Raw genomic sequence first — 12624 nt, forward strand, 5'->3', positions numbered from 1 at the left:
TTAAATTTGGGGCTTGACTTGACCATCCGGTGCCCTTTGAAATAGTTGAATCCAGGCCAACACCACAACCATGTTGGAGCCAGGGCTCGAGCTCTGGCTTGCCTGAAAGCTCTGCAGCACCTGAGACATTAAAAGCCCCCGCCCCAGCTGAGAGGTGGTCAGCCTCTCCCCAGAGCCAGGTACCTGCACACATGGGAACTGCTGCACAGCATGCAGTATCTTGCTTCACTCCTCCATGTTTCATGTCCCCCTTGCAAATAGTTTTCATGCCCAGGGTTGCTACAGACCTACAGAAACCACTGCTATCTGCAGCCTGCCACCATGGTGGCACCACCAGAGCCACGTGCCATGTCCCAAGTGCCTCTGCCCAGCAAAAATCTTCCTCAGAGGCAGTGACTACAGCTCAGACAAACTCCGGACTGTCCCTGTATGGCCCTACCTGTGCATGACCTGGCACAAACCCTCTCCTCTCCGTGCTTGTAACGCATGGTCTATTTATTTCCTTGGGAAAAAATAGACTCTCACAGTGTCATTCTTTCCAGCCACTTTCCACATAGCCTTGCATTTCACAGTGACTTTCAGAGGGTGATTGAGAAGAAAAGGCCACTCAGTGTGCATGTGCCTGCCTTACCCTGTGTGCGCTTGGCTGTGAGGAGGGTTGGGGAGCAGAGAGGAAAAGTGGGGTTTGTATCCTATGCTGAAAAGCAAGAAGAATCGATACAGCTGGCAGAGTGGAGGGGCTTGATCTTATGGATCCAGATGCGCTGCTAAGGAGCTGGAAATTGGATCTGCTTTTTGCAAGGTTGCATCTGTTTTTATTTTACATTGACCCTTAGGAAGGAAGAGGCTGTGGTGGAGCCTAGTCTGCAGCCCTCTGATGAGGGTGACTTAGAGTGGCTCGGCAGGTTTCCATCCAGCTCTGCAGGCGCAATTCAGCAAAGTCCTCAAGCTTGTCTTGATAATTAATTTTGTGCTAAGGACTTTTCCGAACAGGGGCCTTTCCTTTTTACGGTGACAGCTTCTGTAGGTTACCAATAGGAGAGTGGAGGGGCCAGTAATAGAGGTGGAAAGGACAGAGGACATGGTCGCATCTCTGTCAGGAGAAACCTAAAATATGATGAGCTTAGTTTCTCCATGGTTTTCCCCACTTTTCTTCTCCATTGCTAGACATTGCACACTCGTTAGCCCTGTGTCCACCCTGGCCAGTGTTTCACCTAGTGCCTGGTCCCTTTTTCACTCAGCCCTGCCTCGGACATGTCCCCATATAACCTGCAGACTTCCCAGGTACATCTGTCACTCGGGGCTGGTCTCCATGATGCTTCACAGGCACTTTCTCTCTTGCCTACTGCTCCCACCAGCGGGGCAGAGTTTCAGAATCATTCTGCAATAAGATGAAGTCCATAAAGCAGCAGAGAACTCGGTTCAAAACCCCAGAGAATGGGGCTTGATGGCGTTCCGACATGGCTTAGGTCTCTCACCTGCACCTCCTTCAGGTTTCTGCAAAAGGAGGTGTCTTCTCTGTCCATCTGCTGAACCTTGACGGCACTTGCAGGAGATCAGCTCTGAAACAGCATGGATAAGCAGCAGAGTCCCATGTTCAGGGGAGGAGGACATATCCTTGCTGGACTGCTCTGGAGTTGTACCGATGACCCAGCACTGGCAAGGAAGCCAGCAGGAGATGTGAGCTCTCAGTGCAGCTCCAGATCATGCCAATACAAAAGGACACATTAAGAACAAAGAGTGTCTCGGTTAATATTTATATTCTGTCAAGGGAACAGGAATGCCTTTTGGCTGGAATTAGTGTATGGAAGATACTTTCATTAGAAAAATTAAATCCTTTACTGAATCACTGCATTTCCCCTTTTCATTACACTGGAGTTTTATTTATTAACAGGTTTATTTTTTTAACAGGGTGTTTTTTGACCAGAGTATTTTTTTAACAGACATAGTGTTGTTTGGTTTTATTTAACACTGGTATTTATTTCCCTTTTTTAATCTATTGGTCAGGTAAGAAGTTCCTTGAGAAGAGCTGACTCTAGAGACACCACCACCCCTTCTCAGTTTCCGGCAAGTCCCTTGCAAGCATCAGGGAGACAGTGGGAACCTCAGAAACACAGGAGAATCTCTTGCTTAAGAGGGAGGGAGGCAACATGGAAATCCAAACATCAAGAAGGCACCAAAACATATGAGCTAACTGGGGGAATTTATTGTTTCTATAACATCTCATCTGTACTTGTTTGGCCCTGGTGTCATAATTAAAGCTGTAACTGTTGTCATAGCACAAAGCAGCTTTTACACCAGTAACATTATTTTTGCACCAAAAGAGGACTAACATTATCAACATCAGGCCCATCTGTCCCAACAGAACTGAGTCAATGCTCTAGCTTTGGTTGCTGTAAGTGCAGGTAACCCACTATGTTCCCCCTACAAAGTGTGGGAGAAACTGAATGGGTGGATGCACAGCAGCCCCCAGAAGTTTCCGCAGCAGCGTTAGCTTTGTTGAGAAGAGTTGGAAAGGACCAAGGACAGAAAATCAGTGTTGAAAGTTTAGTACTGGAGTTAGAAGGGTAGTTGCTCACCAAGCCCTGAGCTCCAAGCTCCACTGCTTGTTGGATAAAAGCTAGACTTAGGAAGAGCTATGGCCACACTTTAGATGATGAGCAGAGGACAACCTGAACCTGGATGTGCTGGGTGGTCTGGCTCCTCACAGACATCCAGCTCCTCAGGGTTTGTGGTAGCTCCAGACTCAGGGAGCAGATGTAGGCACTGAAGAGAGAGAGAGACTCTGACCATATGGGTTTTGGCAGTGCCCATCTCCACACTCTCCTTCATGGGCACAGGTGTTCAAGAGCCAGCACAGTCCCATGTGGTCATTATCCTGTCCCATCTCCAGCTAGATGAAAGTTTCTTACTGGTGCCTATTAGATCAAATCATGATACTCAGCACTGACCTTAACTCTGACCTAAAAGGACCTACATCTGTCAAGTAGCAAGAAGTAATCCCATAAAATCCTCAGCTTCCTACTTAAGAGTAGAGGCTAGTTATCCTTTTGCCTTCTGCCCCAAGAGCTCGCTAAGATGGGGATCGATGCAGTAATTGCTTCTTTGGGGGCTCAGGGAACGAATATCTAAATTATCTCAGCTCTGTAGTCCTGTGCCCACTCAGTGGCAGCTTTTCCCTCCCTTTCCAAAGACTCCAGTCTGGCCACAACAGCTCCCAGTGAGACATCTTTCTCCCTGCTTCATGACCCACTGCACAGAATAACCATGTACCAGGGTAACCCCTACCTCTCCTCACCCACCACTACTGCTATGCTCAAAGCAGCAGGGGAAGGACAGTGGTCCCAGCTCATCATATCCCATACAGTTACAGACATGGCAGTGATGGCAGTGGGACACAGTCTTCATTACATAACCCCCTTCTTCCAGGCCTCCCAGCAAGAGTCACTGTGGTTCATTTTGCATGATTCTGGGTTCTTCCTATGGTAGGAAGCAGCCCAATGACTGCTGTCCTTTGGCAGCTGCATCATGTGGCCAGCCCACAGGGGAAGGAACGGGCTTTATCTTAAATCTGTCACTACTGTTGAAAAATTGTATTCAGACAGCTCAGTCATGCCACTAAAGAAGTGACAAATTCTCTGCTCACCTACCTTTACGTCTATGGACTTCAGTGAAACTGTACCAGAGGAAAACGCACCCTCTTTGCCCCCTGCAGGTACCCCTCCCAGCTGCTGAGGGTACCTAGGATAGGAGGTGTCCCCATCCCACTGTGACCATAGGTGGGAGTGCCACCCCCCCTCCCCCCCCCCCCACCCTCCCCCCCCCGCCGCTGAACCTGGGCACTGAAACTGCAGCAGAAAGCAAGTTAGGGGAAAATTGCCTCTAGAGCTGCACTGGTGGGATGATCTGATGCTCGCCCAGGCCTCCGAGTCATTCTGGACCGGTGTCAGGCACGCTATAGCTACATCTGCAGCCCTGGGTAGCAGGGAAAGCGGCTGGCTGCCGAGGTCTGGGTACACGGCTCTCCCCCTCCTCCTCCTCCTCCTCCGCGAGGCCGCCTGCCCTCACGCCGCGTGCGGGACACGCTCTCTGCCGGGAGCGCACGGCCCTGCAGCATCCCCGCACCGCGGGCTCTGCGGGAACCGGGCGGGTGCATGCACCCGTCTGTCCTCGGCGTGGGGCAGAGTCACGCCGTATGCAGAGCTGCTCAGCGTTTCGCAGCTGCGGAGAAAGCTTGAGTGCTGCATTTGTGGAGACGGCTCTCATTTAGCAGGCAGACGGCACCAGAGTGGTTGTGGGTGGGAAGGTGTTTCCAAACACAGCCTCAGCCACCACCAGCTTAGTCTTGCAGTCAGGGTGTTTCTGCAATATGGAAAACTATCACCATGGCTCCCTGCTCTCCAAAAGAGCACTTGACAGCCAAGGAAGCAGTCACAAATGGTGCTGGAAGAAGTGGCACTCATCCCCCACAAGCAGCCTTTCAAAATGCTCCATGGACCCTGCACATGAGCATCATCAACACCTCCATGATGCAGCCACCCCTACAGGAGGGTTGGTTGATGAGGCCACGTCTGTCAGGCTCTGTAGCAGTTTGACAGGCATGAGTGAAGGACGAAGATGGCCACCTCCACTTGAAATTAAAGGCTATGTAAGCAGACAAGAACTGGTATCAGGTGGCGAATGTCCATGGGCATTCAGAACATCTTGGTTTGTATGAAGGAGGAATCCTCCTACTCGCCTGACTGTGGACCACAGGGTCTCACCACCACAGGACACATGGAGGCCAAGTCTGCTTATGAATGGAGCTTGTAGATTCCCTGGGGTCTGTTGGACACAGTCAAAACCTGCAGCTCAGCTGTGGTGCCTAGGAGTAAGGGATGGGATAAAGGCCTGACCAGGGATAGTAGTACCAGCTGCTGCACCACATCAAAACCAGCACCTCACTTGAAACATGGTGTTCCCTGGCCTGGCCAAAATCATGCTGGGCTTGCAAGGTAGGGCTGGCTGGCTGAACAAGGAGCTGCAGAGGAGTCAGGCCCCACGTCTATATCTGCAAGGAAGCTCATCTCCCTTATCAGTACCAGTGTTGGCCCAGCCTCACTAGTGCCTGGGTCTTGAGAGCTATCAGCCTCACCATCCTGAGGGTGTGCCTGATGCAGGTCCTTGCAGAGATAACCCAGCTCAGTGTCAGCAAGTGTTCCGGGAGCCGATGTTCCCAGGCACCACGATACACCTCACTTCTTGCAGGGACCCCTTGGACCAGCAGAGAGACCCATCCTTAGGGAGATGGGAAGGAGGACGGTACAGCAGTGGGGTGGCCAAGCCTTATTGTGAGCTGCTTCAATAGAAAATCAATCACTCATGTTCCACCTAAACGCCTATGATTTAATACTGGGGGTACTAACAAGGGGAGATCCAAGATAAACATCTGTGCATTCACAAATAGGAAATGAAGTTGCTTTCATGTCCTGAGCCTTTTGATTAACCGGGCTGTTGTTTGGTTTGGCGCTAGATGCTCAGTGACTTGGAAAGAAGGTAACTAAAAGGGATTGTTTGGTTACACTCCCTAAATTTGAGTAACTTTAAATAGTGTGTGGGTTTGCATTTTGCCTGCAGAAGACTGATGGGAAAAGGTAGCAGAAGAGTGCAGATGGCTATCAGAAAGGAACCTGTGTTTAGTCTGCTTGTGCCAGATGGGAATGGAAAGTTCGCTCCTCTGCCAAGTATTTAAAAGAGGAAATAGGATGTGATATTCTGCCTCCTACTCCTTTCTCTCCCCTGAAACCAGCCCACTGCTCTACTTCCATTTGTTGTAAAAAGGAAAAAATAGGCAGCTTGGCCTATGTAAAGCCTTGGAGACAGTTAGAGACACACCTTGTTCCTTTTTAATGTGTTTATTATGTGAAGACAGATGGAACAGTATATTTTTATACGCAACTGGGTCCAGCTCTGTACAGCACCTGCCTTTCTGTCACTCATATTCATACATGTCACAGAAACAAGACTGTCAAGTCCCCAGACCACCCCCTGCTGCCATCTTCTTATCTCTGGTAAGGAGCAGGTGAACCCCTACCACAGCTCAAGATTCATGTCAGATACCTTGACCGTCAAACCTACCTGTGAGGTGGACCAAAACTTCTCACCTGAACCTCCTGTGATTTCCCCCGGTTACTAAATCCAGGTCTGCCCTGAACTGTGACTACCCAGGGAATTTTTGGAGGTACTGGAGGCTGAAATCTTGTGGGGCTGGGCTGGTTTATGGCATTGCTTTAGGGAGTCCCAGGGTTTGACCCAACACTGCTCTTTTGGCATGAGTGCTGTAGCAGCCTTGGTGATGTGGTGAATCAGTAAACCCTTGGACTAACTGCAGAAATATCTCATGGATGTGGATGACGTGGATAACAGAATAACAAAGCAGCTTTGGGCAGAAAGGGTTTGGTCCAAGGTCTCCTGTCCAGCCCCTGCTTGGAGCCAAGCTGACCTGCAGAGTTGAGCAGGCAGCTGAGGGCTGGTCCAGGTGAGCTATGAGCAGAGATCATTTCCCAGAACAGAGATCCCACCACCTCTCCAGCCACCAGATCCAGGGCCTCACTATCCCCATAGTAAACATCTCTCTACCTCTCTAACCAGAACTCTTGCTGCAACTTGCATCTCTTGCCTCTTCCTATGCATTCCCAAGAAGAGTCTGGCCCCAGCTTTTCCCCAACCCCCCATAGGTGGTAGATGACAGTAGCTAGATCTCCCGCTTTGTTTCTTCCTCTCCAGATGGGACCAACCCACCTCCAAGTCACTTAAAACAGTGTCCTAATTGCAATAATATCCATACAGCTGGTCTCAAGCACAGGCATTTCAGCAGTGTCCTACAGCTGTAACTTCTGAAGGATGGCTTTGATCCCTTATATCCCCAGATAATTAAAGAACATTTCTATGAACCTTTTTGTAGAAGTGAACAGCCTCTTGTGCTCCAGCCCCTCTCTGTCTGCACACAGAAACAAAGCCGTGACTGAGCAGAGCAGCTCCACGTGCAACAGTGGAGCCATCAAGAGAAAAGCAAGCATGACTTTTAACCAATTGTCCCACACAGTCTTCAGACCACCCCACAAACACACCCACCTTGTTTGCAAAGCCACGGGATGCTGGGGCTGGGCATGGTCCCCACCACTGGAAAAGCCCCTGAGAGGGAGAGGGAACAAAGCCCAGCACCTGCCTAGCCGGAGATGCTGCAGCCAATGGGCACTGACCACATGCGCATCCTCAGCCTGAAAGGGACACAGCTCCTCAGAGGGGAGACAGGGCACTCCTCTGCAGGGTGTAGGGCTGAGCATGAGGGCTGGAGTGCGGGCAGGAGAGTGGGAAGGGGGCTGGTGCAGCCTGGTCCTCTGCCTGCCCTCGCCTTGCGTGGGAAGCCTCCAGGCAGCTACTTCACTCAGAGGAACTCTGAGGAGATTTAATGAGCAACTTCAGGAACGGTCTCAACTTTCCTGCAAAGCTCTTTACTATCTCTGGCACTAATTACTAAATGTTTCCAAAGCCCCTGTCTGTGTGAAGCAAGGCTCTTTGTTACAGCGATGACACTTGGAGGTTGTCTACTGTCTGGAGGGGGTATGGATGTTATTCCTATCTTTTTCTCATGGGGAAAAAAAGGATTAGGCCTCTGTCTCACCCTGGTGAGAGAGCTCTGTCACTTGCCTTGCCAGACAACAGGGTGCCCTGCCTCTGCTCTGAGAGGATGCAAGGTTTCCCAGTGTGGTGTACACGGGACAGGGGCAGAAATAGGCCTGCCTGGGACATGTGTGAGGACCTGCCCGTGACAGGCAGGAAACCCAGATGGAGACTGGTGAGACCAGTTTAGTAGAGAGAGGATCCCAGGAGAGGAAGGGAGAAGGAAAAACAAGGCAGAGGGAGAAATTAATCCAACCTGGCTGGATGGCTAAGACCTGACTGGCAAGAAATGAGAACTGTGAAGTTAGGACAGGGCTGGGTTCACATGGGGACAGTTGTGGGAGAGATGCTTGGGTAGTGCTGGCCTTCTTTGCAAGAGAGGCGCTATGTGAAAGGCCACCCAAAGGTCAGCCTTACCCCCCGCGAGTGCCTGTCCCAGCAAAGGCACAGCACAGGCAGGCAGGAGACAGGCTGTATCCCCTGTCTGCCAAAGGGCCAGCCAGCTTCCCGTTCCTTCTCCCTCTCCTTGCCCCTGTAAGAGGCACAGAGAAGTGCTTAAAGGTACCAGAATGATGTGAAACCCTGCTGTGCAAGAGCTGTTTTTAATAAGCAAGGGATCCCAGATCATGACCCTCTCGAAGCTGGGACTTGGTCACAACCTCCTGACAATGGGCAGCCTGGCAGGGTCTCATTCCCCAGCTGCACACCTTGCTCTTGGGTACAGAAAGGTAAAAGCTTTTCAGTTGCTGCAGGCTCTTTGTTAAGCAGAGCTCACAAGCCATTTGACAAGCTGTGTTACAGTGGCAGCCAAGCAAAGTGCATCTGGGCATGAGTGGGGGGCCGAGCGCATCCCTGCTGCAGGGCTGCTGCTGGCTGCGCTTAGGCAGGGAGGGATTTAGCCCTAAGAGTCTTAGTGACGCATCTTGGGAGACTTAGGCTGAGCCTGGCTTGCTGAGACGTGACCCGTGTTGCATTTTCTGTGGTCACCTGCCAGTCTGCATTATGTGAGCTGTCACCCACTCCCAGACGCAACACGTGAGCACAGTGGCACAGGGACTTGGAAGACAAGGAGGCGGGAAACCAGGCCAACTCCTTGCTCTGGCCAGCCTTGCACTTGCATCAAGGCTGCTGAAACAGAATGTAGGACCAGTCCCAAAAGAAAAAACCCACTGCTTACAACTGGCAGAGAGCCAACAACCAGTTTCTTGTTGCTTTAACTGGAAAGAGGGGATGCTCAGGGACCCCACATCTCTCAGTCATTCACAGAAGTTCTTCCTTGGGGGCTAGCATTTGGGATGGAGAAGAGCCAGGACTGTGGTTGCTGAATGCTGGCTCCTGTTTGACCCACACTGCAAGAATTGCAGCATGAGTCACTGTGAACAGGCAGCAAAGACCAAGGCACAGTTTAATGATGCTGTTTATGATAATCCCATCCATACATATATTTTCATAGCTAGGGAAAATGAGAAAAGGAAAGTAAATTTCTTATTTTAATTTCCAGAAAGTCTGCCCCAGGGCCAGCACCAGCACTGGAAGAAAGGAGCAGCCTAGTGGTTTCTGCTACAAGCACTGGCACGTACAGAGTCCACCCACCCCAAGAACTGACCTGACTTCGGTGATCATCTGAGATGGAAGTTTAAATAAGGCCAGCTGTAATCCCCAAGAAACCAGGCCACTCTCAGGACTCAGGACAATCAAGCCCCATTAAAAAGCATCTGCCAGACTGATGTCCTGAGCGTTTCATTATCTTGCTTAGCTAGAAGTCATTCCTGTGGCCTGCAGAAGGATATCAAAAGGTGCTGCATGGCAGCATTTGGTGCAAGTCAGTTTCAGGTGCAGCAAATGTTCATTTTCCAAATTTCTTGGCTCCCAAATGTAATGGGACAGTGCCTTTTGCAGGTAGTGTACTCAGCTTCTCCCCTGAAAGACATGGAAACTTGAGAGAAGAAATCTGACAGTCTTGGAAATGACAGGTGAAGTGCTTGAAGTACTCAGTATGTGACAGGGCACAGCTAATAAGCAGTAAAGAGGACCTCATGAAAATGCCTGCTGTTGTTCACTTCTTTCTTCAGCATTCATTTGTCTTTTGACTATTGCAAAGTCTCCAAGCCACAATTAGGAATGAACTTGTTGCAGAGTTCCCAGATCTAATTGAGCTCTCTTGAAATGAAACCATTTATAACAACCTTTTGCAAGGACGAAACATGATGTACTCTGCTCTGGTACAGCCGAGAATACGCCGTCCTGGGGCCTGATGAGCCCTGCTGCACACACAGTGATGAGGCAGCAGCCCAGAGGCCAGTTCCTGGCTCCAGCAGGTGAACAACTAAGCAGCTCGAGCCCAATACCATTGAAATCAATAGGAATTTTAAATCCCTTAAGCAGGAGTACTGGCATGCAGAAGTTTGGTCTGGCTACAGGGAATATTGTTAGTAGAGAGGAATCAGAGTGGGCTGTTAGGAAAAAGTTTTTATTTCCTATATATCTGACTTTCCAAAGGTGGTGAAATCCACACTATCTGCCCTGCCTCTTGGCAGGCCAGACAAAAATGCTCACATTACAGTGGTGGAAGCATAGAAGTCCAGATCCAGACCTTGGATCATGTTCTGGACCTCTTGCTCACCCCCTCTCCTGAACAGCTAGACCTGGGTGGCATCTGAAGATTTCTTTGTGTATTTTTGGAAGAGAACTTTCCTAGCTGTCTAGAAATCATACACTTGTCTTTCTTCCTGTCTGGGGCAAGAGCACATGATGCCAAAGTCATGAGCTGATTCTGGCTGACACTTGGGCATCTCTGGCTAATACAGGAATAGAGCTTGGAGGCATGGTAGGACCAATCATTTACCTACTGAAAAAAGGTTCTTATGGACTAAAAGAGAATGTTTGCAAATGTCGTCTTAAGTCAGCAGACAGTCACAGCAGTGCTGCAGAGGCGAGGTTAAAAACAAGTGCAAAGAAGCCCTGGGTGGTTTAAAACTTCTTTCAGGGAAGTTTTTTTCATTTTGCTGAGAAAACCAAACTACCAGAAACATTTGCTTTAGATTGATCTAAAATGAACCCAGTTGACCTTCTTTCTGATTTGATTAATAGGAGGAATAATTTTTTATTTGTACAGTTCTAATAAGAAGCCATCAAGGAAAAGCCTTGAACTGTGGCTGAGCCATGTTGGGAGCCTCCTGGAGAAGGGAAAAGTGTCCCAGCCTGACCTGCAGTAGCTGCAGCAGCACGAGCTCAGTGGAGTTCCTCAAGACTCACTGAGGTGCTCACCACCCAAGCCCTGCATGTTGCTCTTGGAAGGCACCCTCCTGGCTTAGGGGTGCTGCCAAGAGCAGCTGCAGTAGCAAAAATTCTGTGTTCAATGGATTTTACAAGAAAGTGTCAGCCTGGGGCATTTGGAGCAGGGATAGAAAGAAGAAAGGCTTGCAGCACTGTTTTACTAACAAAGTTATTTTAAAATGTTGAAAAGTTTCTAAAATAAAAAAGGCCACTAGATAGAACTGGACAAAAGCAATATGGTAACATAACACCTGTCTTGTTTTATGGCCTTCTGCCCTGCATCCTCAGCAGACAAAGCCTAACAACCAGCCTCATGTCCAAAGAGGTCACAATTTGCAGAGTAAAGGGATTTGGCAGAGCTCTGTTGCAGAGTAACCTTGTAAAACAGCAACTTTTGAATTTTGGGCATGGGGCGGAAGGGACATTATAAAGTAATAACTTTCATACTCTAATCCATGTGTGTCTAAACCCAAACCTGGCTTTACCCCAAGGGCCAGAGGCTTCTGGTGTTACTTGACACGAGCTGACGTTGCTGATGGTTGTTCCTCTTCTCAGATATAGACTTTTTTATGCTTTAGCTGGACAAGTAAGCCCAGAGAGCTGGGGTGAGTGACCTGCCGGGGACTTTTGGGTTCGACCCCTCTCGGGGCGGTGGCAGAGCCGGCTGCGATGCGGAGCGCCCGTGCCGCCGGTGTTTGCCGACAGCAGAGGGGGGTGTTGGGCCGCTTTTCCTGCGCATCCCGTGCGGAGCCCGCACCGCCCCCGCGCCCCCCGGCACCCCCGGGGTCCCAGGGCTCTGCGTCCCGGCCGCTTTTTGGGAGACACCCTAGTGTCCGGTGTCCATCCCGGGGGGCACCGGCGGGTGGGGTGGGCTCGGATCGTGTGTCGGAAGGGGTGCACGGGTGAAACGGAAGGATGGGCGCAGCAGCCCTGGACCGCGAGCCGCGTCTGCAGGGGCTCCTTGTCCCCTCCTCATCTCCGGGTTTTGGGTGGGAGAGGGGGTGGCTTGCACCGCCAGCGTGTGTGCCCCTAGGCTGCTCCTACACCGTGTCAGAGCAAAGCCCCTCCGTGGCAGCACACCTCACACCTGACAGGTGACAGGTGTGCCCTGATGGGTCTTGGTGAGGGGTGCAAATTCACTTCCACCACAGAACTGGAAGTGCTGAGCTCTGTGGGTCCTTGGACTTGCAGACTCTGTCACCAGCCCGAGGTCATTCATAGAACCATAGAATGTTCTGGGTTGAAAGGAACCTTAAAGATCTCCCAGTTCCCACCGCTGTTATGAACAGGGACACCTTCCACTAGAGACTAGGTTGCTCAAAGCCCAATCCAACCTGTCCTTGAACACTTCCAAGGATGGAGCATTCCCAGCTTCTCTGGACAACCTGTTCCAGTGCCTCTTCACTCTCTGAGTAAAGAACTCCTTCCTAACATCTAATCTAAATCTCTCCTCTTTAAGTTTAAAATTGTTCCCCCTTGTCCTATCACTATCTGCCTTTGCAAAAAGTCATTCTTCCTTTTTTTTGTAAGCTCTCTTTTATTACTGGAAGGTGCTCTAAGGTGTCTATTCTCCAGACTGAACAACCCCAGCTCTCTCAGACTGTCTTCACAGGAGAGGTGCTCCAGCCCTCTGATCATCCTTGTGGCCTCCTCTGGACTGGCTCTAGAAGATCCATGTCTTTCTTG

Source organism: Pithys albifrons, chromosome 2 (assembly GCF_047495875.1).
Source record: "Pithys albifrons albifrons isolate INPA30051 chromosome 2, PitAlb_v1, whole genome shotgun sequence".
Taxonomy (NCBI): Eukaryota; Metazoa; Chordata; class Aves; order Passeriformes; family Thamnophilidae; genus Pithys; species Pithys albifrons.